This window comes from Eurosta solidaginis, chromosome 3 (genome assembly GCF_040869045.1).
Source record: "Eurosta solidaginis isolate ZX-2024a chromosome 3, ASM4086904v1, whole genome shotgun sequence".
NCBI lineage: Eukaryota > Metazoa > Arthropoda > Insecta > Diptera > Tephritidae > Eurosta > Eurosta solidaginis.
Genome location: NC_090321.1, coordinates 180,632,338 through 180,641,279, shown reverse-complemented (window position 1 = coordinate 180,641,279; position 8,942 = coordinate 180,632,338). Strand labels below are relative to the sequence as shown.

Genomic DNA, 8,942 nt, shown 5'->3' with positions numbered 1-8,942 from the left:
AAATTGTGACTATGTATGTAATAGGAAACTTAATGTTGTTTATAACAACATTGCTAGATACTTCTATGGGTTGAAAAGACTTGACCACGTCTCTCATCATACTTACAGGTTGCTAAACATTTCTTTCGATAACCTTATTAAACTTAAAACGCTCACTACGCTACATAAATTAATATATATGAAGGAACCTGACTATCTGTATCGGAGGCTAAATTTTCTCCAGTCGTCTAGATCTGTTCTCCTTACCCACTTCAGATATCGTATGCTAATATCTGATCGCTAGTTCTTCATTACTTCCATACGTCTTTGGAACTCGCTCCCTTCTAGACTTAGGCTTATAAGCAATGCTCTGCTCTTCAATAAAGAATTAACAAGTTTCTATAATAACCTAGACAATTAAAATACTGATTTCTTCTAAGCAAATGTACTTTATCATTCGTTTATTTATTTATTTATTATTTATTAAATATACTATTTATTGTAACATTTTCTTAGCCATAGTCATTAGCTTTAAGTTTCAAGTTTAAATTGTTCCTATTTTATGTCTTTTACCGACTAGCACTATAAAATAGTTTTTGCCAAATTGTTGTGCTGGGATGAATTGCCTAATAAATACAAATACAAATTAAATACCTTTCTACCTCATCTACTACACCGCACACATACACATATGTATATTTCAAATTTCAAACAGCTACTTTGTAGGTTGGGTTAGGACCAACCGAAAGCATGATTGAAAACATACCGGTAACTAATAATAATTCACATATACACACACACACATACACTAGCAACAGTCAACAAACGCAACAGCAAGTTTTTCGTCATAACAAATACGTGGTGAGTTTTTCCGGTATACACAACATGGGCGTGCTGCTGGCTGTTATCCTTTTCGGGTCAACACCACAAACCAATACCAAGACATCGCACGAAATACTGGGAAATTCCAGTACAGTGAGCAAATTTTGGCTAGGCAGGATTACGTCAATCGGGGAAAAAGCATTCAGTCGCCGACGAACCTCTCACATGAATTGTAGTAAAATCGCTTTTAGGTGCACGTGTACATCAGCTTATCAGCCTGAAAATATGCTATGAAAAAAGTGAAGTGAATATGAGAAGAATAAGTCGATATGATATGAAGTGCTTATATACATAATATAAATGTTACAACAAACATAAGGAAAATTCAAACAAAGTGCTAATGTATGAGTCTCTAATATAAATATGTCATAATGTAATAAAAACAAAAAACTGCTCACCCCACAAATTACTTAAAAAAGTTGCGGAAAGAAATGGCTGAGTAGGTTTTAAGCTCTAACTTGGAAGTGGTAAAGCAGTAAAAAAAAAATTACACAAAAAGAAATAACCAAAAACAAAATAACGAAGTGAATGGGAAGCGGATTAAAAATGGAATATTCCTAACCTAAATTCCCTAGCATACCTCGCAAAACACGCACATATACACTCACACAAGTGCAAACTCTGAGTAGAACACACCTATTGGCAGAAAACAAAAACAAAAATACATGCGCGTGTTTTCAAATTTAATTGTATTGGTGTGAGTGTGCATATATTTGCGCTTTCGGTGCTGGTGTTGGTGTTATTCATAGCTGCAGTTTTGTTGGTAGCGCAGCAAGAAGACAAAAACACAAAACGGAATAGTACGAGTGCTAAATACCGTTGGCCCACTATTTTTCTTCATCTTCTTCGCATGTGCGCGCCGCATCTGTGCAGAGGGGCTGTTGCAATACTGCAATCTAACGGCTCAATCTGTGTATCCGTGTTTCTGTTGATGATTCGCGTTTTTATGTCGTTGGCTGGCGGACGGTCGCTCGTTTAAAGTATGTCGCATCGTCGGTAGTCGGTTAGCCCGCTGGTAAGTCGTTCGTTAGGTCGCTTGCATGGCTGCTGTTGATCTGAGTAACGGTGTGTGCGCCAGCAAATTCAGCTCAAATATTTAGTGCAGCGTTGTCGGTGTGCGTGTTAGCGTTTGCGTTCGCGAAAACTTCTATGAAATGGACACATTTTCAGCTCTTTTGATATGTGTATGAATGGGGTTGAAAATATTTTTTTAAATTTAATTTTAATTAAGTGTAAACTGAAGTGAAGAAATTTTGTTTAGATTGGGAACTGCAGCTGATGTATTTTTTCATTTAATCTAAGCGCGTATTGGAAATAAAAATACAAGTATTCTAAAGCTGAAAAAAGCAGGTCATAAATTCACCAGTTTGAATTAAAACCAAAAAAATATATGAAACTCTTCACTTTTTTTGGTGTTACTATTTTCGCTTCCAAAAACATAAATAAAACAAATTTGCCAATACATAGAATAAGAAAATAGATAAAAACAAAACTGTGTAAAAAGAAAAAAACCTAAACCAAACAAAAATAGCTAAAAATATATTTAGCTTTAAACTTATAAAAGTTATGCTAAAAAAGAATTTTATAAAAAAGTACTTCAAATTGACTTCAAGTCAAAACGTGCCCAATATGGCAAGAAAATTTTTACAGCGTGAAAAAGTGTAGTTAAACAACCTTTTTTGTTTAAATTTTTTGTTGGGAACAATTTGAGAAAAAAATAAAATGTTAAATCTTTAAAGGACAAAGGTTTTGATTTTGCAATTTAACAAACGAACTAAGATTTATAAATGAAAAAAAAAAAAATTATTTAAAAAATTAAAATATTCAGAGAGTTACTGAAAAACTTCAAAAACTTGAGGAGCTTATCACCCTATCTAAGGTTTGCTTTAAGAAACTCTCATCCTTATGTCAAAGTCTTGTTTTCCTTTCAAAACATGAATACAAAAAATAAGTAAAGAAAAAATGTTTAACTTTGAAGTTGAAACTTTTTAAGGAGAGAAATTACAAACATTTTAAATGGCGGAATTTAATATTGCTATTATAGAGAACTATAAAACATGAAAATGATATTGAAAAACATTTTCGAAAATAATTTTGAAATTTGAGTGGCATCGAAATGCCGTGATATGATGTTTTTGAAGAAAACTCTGTTACAGGTATTTCTCAAAATTTGCTATGAAAGGTGATATTTCGCTCAGCTGTAGATTTGAAAAATAAAAATAATTTAATTATATGTGACTCGGTCTATGAAAAGATGGCTTTTGACTCAAAAAAGAAATTGCGAGAAACATCTGTTAAAGATAAACAATGCATTTCTTAAGGACATTTGTGCACTTCTTTTTTTTTTTTTTGAGTCATAAGCCACCTTTTTATAGACCGGGTCACATATATTTGCATGTATAATGCTGTGTTCAATTTTACTTAAGATTTTTCAAGAATTAATGAGCTTAACACTGATAAAAGATAATTGCTGTTCAATTACTATTTTTGGTTTTATTGGGAAAAGCTGAAAAGAATGAAACATTTACTGATATATTACGATGGTACCATTTCGAAAACCGCCACGTCATCATCGTCAGGCAATTTCGTAATGCTTATTTTATTTCAACAGGTTTTACCGGGAATCGGACCGCGTTCAAACTGCTGAAATCACAATCGCCTAACAATTGCTTTGCTTTCTTGGCTTATTTCAGTTTTATCCCAGTTTAATTAATAATTTAATTTAATATCAAATGAAGCTTTCAAGGTATGAAAAAAAAGAGTCTCGAAAAGGCTTTAAAAAAAGATTTGAAAAATGCTACTCGTTTTTCCTCTCCCAAAAGAAATTAAATAAAGAGATCTAGGAAGAGCTTCTCTTCCAAATTGCAGAGTGCTCCTTTCTTAATTTTTCCTATAAATTGGCGGAATGGGACCTATTTGTTTTATGCCGAATCGGAATGGCATCGACAAAGCAGATGAGTGTTTTAACTGAGAAGCATTTTTCATGGCAGAAATACACTCGGAAAGTTTGCCAAATCACTCCCAAGGGACGATCCTCCTTAGAAATTTTTCGTTTTAATTGAAATTTTTTAAATTAAATTTTTCACGCTACCACCACATAAAGTCTGCCGCCAAAAATGAATGAATTAGGTTAATATTTTTGGTAAAAATTGCTATTACTATAATTGGTTGCTGTACCTTGTCTGGAAATCAACTTGGACTTATTTCAACCAAATTTTTAAAAGGCCTGAAATACTTACTTAATTGGCGCTTAACCGTCTAAACGGTTATGACCGTCCATCAAGGCGCTCCAGTCGCTTCTTCGCTTCGCAAACCGCCGCGAATTGGTCACACCAAGGAAGTTTAAATCGTTTTCCACCTGGTCCTTCTAAAGGAGTTGAGGCCGCCCTCTACCTCTGCTTCCATAGGCGGGTTCGATAGAAACACTTTCTTGGCCGGAGCATCATCTTTCATTCGCATAATATGGCCTAGCTAGCGCAGTCGCCGCGTTCTAATTCGCTGGACTATGTGGATGTCTGCGTATAGCTCGTACAGCTCATCATTAAATCTTTTTCGGTACTCGCCATCGCCAACGCGTAGAGGTCAACAAACCTTTCGAAGAACTATTTTCTTGAACACTCCCAAAGCCGCTTCATCTGCTGTTGTCATGGTCCATGCTTCTGCCCCATATAGCAAGGCCCGAAATATTTCAATAAATTTTCACATCATGCAAAAAGTACTAACAACTCAAAAGCCTTTAAAAAAGGGTCATGAAAGCACTTAAAAACCCTCGCAATAAGGTACAGGTTTTTCTATTTACTTTTCAAGATATGTACGATACGGGAGCACTAAAGGCGAATCCTAATAGCCGAAGTGGAAAAATTATCATTTCGGCAAAACTGTTATAGACGGAACATGCCATGTGGTGCCTTCCTTTTTTCAGGTAAGCGCGACTGTTGAACCGAGACCTTACTCTGCTTAGTATGCATTGTATAACGCTAGATGTTCACGTAAGGTCTTTGCCGGAGTTTGGAATGTGTTCACTGCACTTACGATATCGGGTGTTTGTTCTCGAGCTCGCCTCCATTGAAAACATGTACATATATGTTGCAGTGTATTGACAAGCTGGGTTGCTTCATGGTCTATTTACAAAGTACGTGATCCTTTCTGCTACGGCAATGAGGCAACCCAACAAAATTTCACCCCGCCAACGCTACAATCCCTTTTTCTCAAAGAAATTAAATATAATTGAAAGTTGTAATGCTGCGAGCGGAGATATGCGGAAAAAATATTTTCGAAAATGCTAAAAATAAAGTTTTTGGAACATAAAAAAAAAGTTTTAAAACTCTATTAAACATTTTATTTTATTACGCCTTTACGTACAAAAAATTTTTGTTATTATGGAAAACTGAACCAACACAGTTTCTTCAGAAATTTATTTATTTATCTCCATGTTGTTTTTGTAGAAGCGCTTCGCCCCATCCAATAGGTGCTATCACTCACAAATTGTCATCAATATCCTCTAACTGGAGTCCAAGGAAACTTGCGCTTTTAAAAGGGTAGGATTAGAGGGGTGTTAAAGGCGTTAGCTCCTCATTGCAATTGAAAAAATGCGGGTTCAGGGAATTTAACGCTGGACAATAGAGGTCCAACCCCTTTTTGTGGATCTCACTGAAGACCCCTTTTTGTTTTTCTACTACATACAGAAGAGTTCTCAGGTTCCGTTTTTCCTCATAATGCTTTCGAAGATGACTTCTAGAGTTCCTGAGAGGCGGGCCTCTTCAATTAGATGTCGGTTGGGATGCCCAATATTCGGGGTGTTTCGCAGAAACTGTTTGTTCAGAATTTCCTTTCTCTCCCTAGTGAGGAGTACTAACGCCTCACTGTGTAGATAGTGTTCTGACGACATAAGAAAACAGCCCGTGGCGGTTCTGAGATCTGTGTTTTGGCAGGTCTGTATTTTCGTCAAGTGAGGAATCTGTAGTTTTGGCGACCATATCGGAGACGCGTAGCTTGGAAGCGAACGGCCAATTGCTTTTTAAATGGTAATGAGCGTCTTTCTTCGGATTTTATCACGGCTCTGGACTTTAGGTCCAATTGAAGATGCATGCTTGACAAAATGTAGATCCTGATCGAACGTCACACCCAGAAATTTTGGATGTAAGACAGTCGGTAGAGTAGTACCATCGACATGGATGTCCAATATGGTCGACATTTGTTTTGTGTATGTTGTAGAAAAGGTCGCCGATGATTTGGTCGGTGACATTGTCATGTTTGGGGAAATCAGGGAGATAGTTGTTTATTTTATTACATAACTCATCGATGGATGGGCGGGGACCTGCAGCCATTATTGTGTAGTCATCGGCGTATAATACAGTGGTAACTCCTTCTAGTGGTGAAGGCAGCTTTGACATGTTTATTAGTATGTGGTGCTCAAAAGCTTATAAACGGACTATAGCTCATGAAATGTTACTACTTAGTATGTAAAATGGAATAGATGAATGAATATACAAAAATAAAAATTAGTTGAAAGCTAACTAAAAGCTCTTGCCCCCACACTGAAAGAAAAAGACTGGTAAAATCAACCGAAATACGGTTCAATTCAACCGAAATTTCTGTCATTTTTTTTCCACCGCAACAAGATGTTGATTCAACTGCGCACAAATCGTTGATTCGTAATTGACCGCTTTAGTAGTCAAATGAACAAAAAAAGTTGTTGCGACAGCTTTGTACGAAAGTACCTATGTTGCCATATACATATGTAAATATGTGAATACATAAATACGCATGCTTGCTACATATCCATACATATGTACGCACTTACTCACCGAACTTCAATTGTGCTTACATCAAATATGCTGGCACACATTAAACAATATACACTTTATTATTTAGTTTTATTAAACGCACTTTCACCAAATTTTATAATTTATAATTTCTTTAATTTATAGCCTTGAACTTCGCTTTTCAAATGGAATTGAAAATAGTAGTCACAAAATTGTTTCTCAATTCTTTCAGTTGCAGCTCAGCTCATTCTCAATTTCTTCTCTCGCATGTAGTTGCCACACTTGATTGTTTCGAACAAAATTTGCAGTATAAATGTTTGACATAATATTTAAATAGAGAACTTGTAAGTTACAGAAAAGTAAAGAATCAAATGCGGGAAGGTAATTCATCACTGGAGTAACTTTACATGTAATTCGGCAAGTTTGATTTTCGTAACACTTTAAGTTGAAACAATTCCAAAACAACTCAAACTTTTATGTTGTCGGAAACATCAACATTAAAAAAGGATGTTTTTTATTATCTTAATAGATTCGTTCGCGTGAGTGGAAATTCGTAAAAACTTGAACAAAATGTTATTAATTTTGGAAAAATCCTGTTCATTCAAACACAACTTTTGCAACAAGAGGGCGGAATTTTGCATTTCGCTTGGAGGAGAAATTACAAAATTGTACCCGATAAATAGCTGTCGCGGTACCGCATAATTTTTTGCAGTGTAATGCACAGTAAATTCAAAAAAGGGCTTTTTCGTTTTGTATTGATAACTGAAAAACTAGTTTTTGTTGTTTTGGTGGTTTTCTTATTTTGGTGTTTTTTTTTTTTAACAAGTGGCACCATAGTCATAAGTGCAAAGTAGAGAGCGCAGTTAGCGTAAAATTCTCTTTGAAATTTGCTCTTTTATTGACTGTTGATCGCTGTTGAAATGACCAGTGAGTTCAGTTGTGTTACCAGAAAAATCAGTTTCACCGAATCTCCGTTAAGTCAAGAACAACAGAAACGATTTGTTGATTTTACTAGCACCATTTCTTTCAGCGTAGACATGTTATGCACGAACACGCCAATTGAAAGTGCCGCAACAACCGTTAGCATACTTGGCAATCGACAACCGGTCTTGGCAATGCAGCTCCAAATCCAACTATTAACAAGAACAACAATTGAAAAACAGCTAAGCGACCAAAATACGCGGCAAATAATGTTGAAAAACAGTAAATAAAAGGAAAAAGTAAACCGGAAATAAATTTGAAATAAAAATAAACAACATAAAATAGTGAACAAAGAAGAGATAAAATTTGAAAATAGCACTTTGGGGCCAAATAATTTTTTTTTTTGTTTATTGCACCAAATGTCCATTAAAATTTAAAACACATGATTTCCCAAATTCAATTTCGTATCTAGTTATTTTTATTTTTTGAAGGGATTGAGCCTGATGCGAAAAAATAGATCTCGAAGTTCGAGCCTTGACTTTTCGTATTTCTTTTTTTTTATTTAACGCATTGCTAAAATTAAACAACTTTAAATTTTCCAAGTTTTTCACTCTTCTTTCCTCATTTTAAACTTATTTTTGTACATTTATGTAATGCGCTCGAAAGTTAAATTTTTGCAAAAATAAAATGGTTTAAAAGACATCAAGGCTCCCGGTCAAGATCGTATCTGTTATGAGTTTTAAAAGTACGCACCAGAGTGTCTCTTAACTGAGCTTCTTGCTTTGTTCAACGTAATATTTTTAAAGAAGCAAATTCCTCAATCGTTTCGTGACTCTATTATAGTTGCCCTTTTCAAAAAGGGTGATCCCGATCTTCCATCCAATTACAGGGGGCTATCACTGCTTGATTCAATATAAAAAATAAAAAATTTTGGCTGGTTTGCTTCTGAGCCGCATCAATGCTTGGCTTGATTGTAATGATAAAATTTCTGAACTCCAGGCGGGTTTCCGTAAAGGCTAATCCACAATGGACAATTTGTATAATTTAGCTAGTATAGTTCAGTTAAAATTTGGCGCGAAGAATAAAACTTTCGCCTTTTTGTTGATTTTTTAAGTGCTTTTGACACAGTCCCACGGAATATGCTTTTCTATAAGTTAGCGCAGCTCGGCCTCTCCAGCCACATTATAGAGGTTTTGCGCTCCATAAAAGGGCAAATGTCCACATTTGGGCAAAAATTGCATATTTAATGCAATGTTTAATGTATATCCACCTTTATCCTATTCAATTTTATAGGTTACGGAATATTGCGTTTATTTTCTGAAGGGCTAATGTCGTGGAGTTGTGCCCTTATAATAACACGTTATTCGGTATCTTCACCAGTCTTCTGCCACTCAT

The 8,942-nt window shown here is 35.3% G+C and overlaps 2 protein-coding genes across 3 annotated transcripts in view; one reads left to right on the top strand and one right to left on the bottom strand.

Moving 5' to 3' along the window:
* Positions 1-611: 611 nt before the first annotated feature.
* Tpc2 (Thiamine pyrophosphate carrier protein 2) overlaps positions 612-8,942 on the bottom strand; it is a 535,063-nt gene continuing 526,732 nt past the window's right edge. The window contains exon 3 of the transcript XR_010951160.1: positions 612-1,089. The gene's annotated coding sequence lies outside the window, so the exon portion shown is untranslated. The remainder of the gene's footprint in view (positions 1,090-8,942) is intronic.
* NaCP60E (Na channel protein 60E) overlaps positions 1,021-8,942 on the top strand; it is a 641,026-nt gene continuing 633,104 nt past the window's right edge. For both annotated transcript variants that reach the window (XM_067774083.1, XM_067774082.1), the window contains exon 1: positions 1,021-3,043. The gene's annotated coding sequence lies outside the window, so the exon portion shown is untranslated. The remainder of the gene's footprint in view (positions 3,044-8,942) is intronic.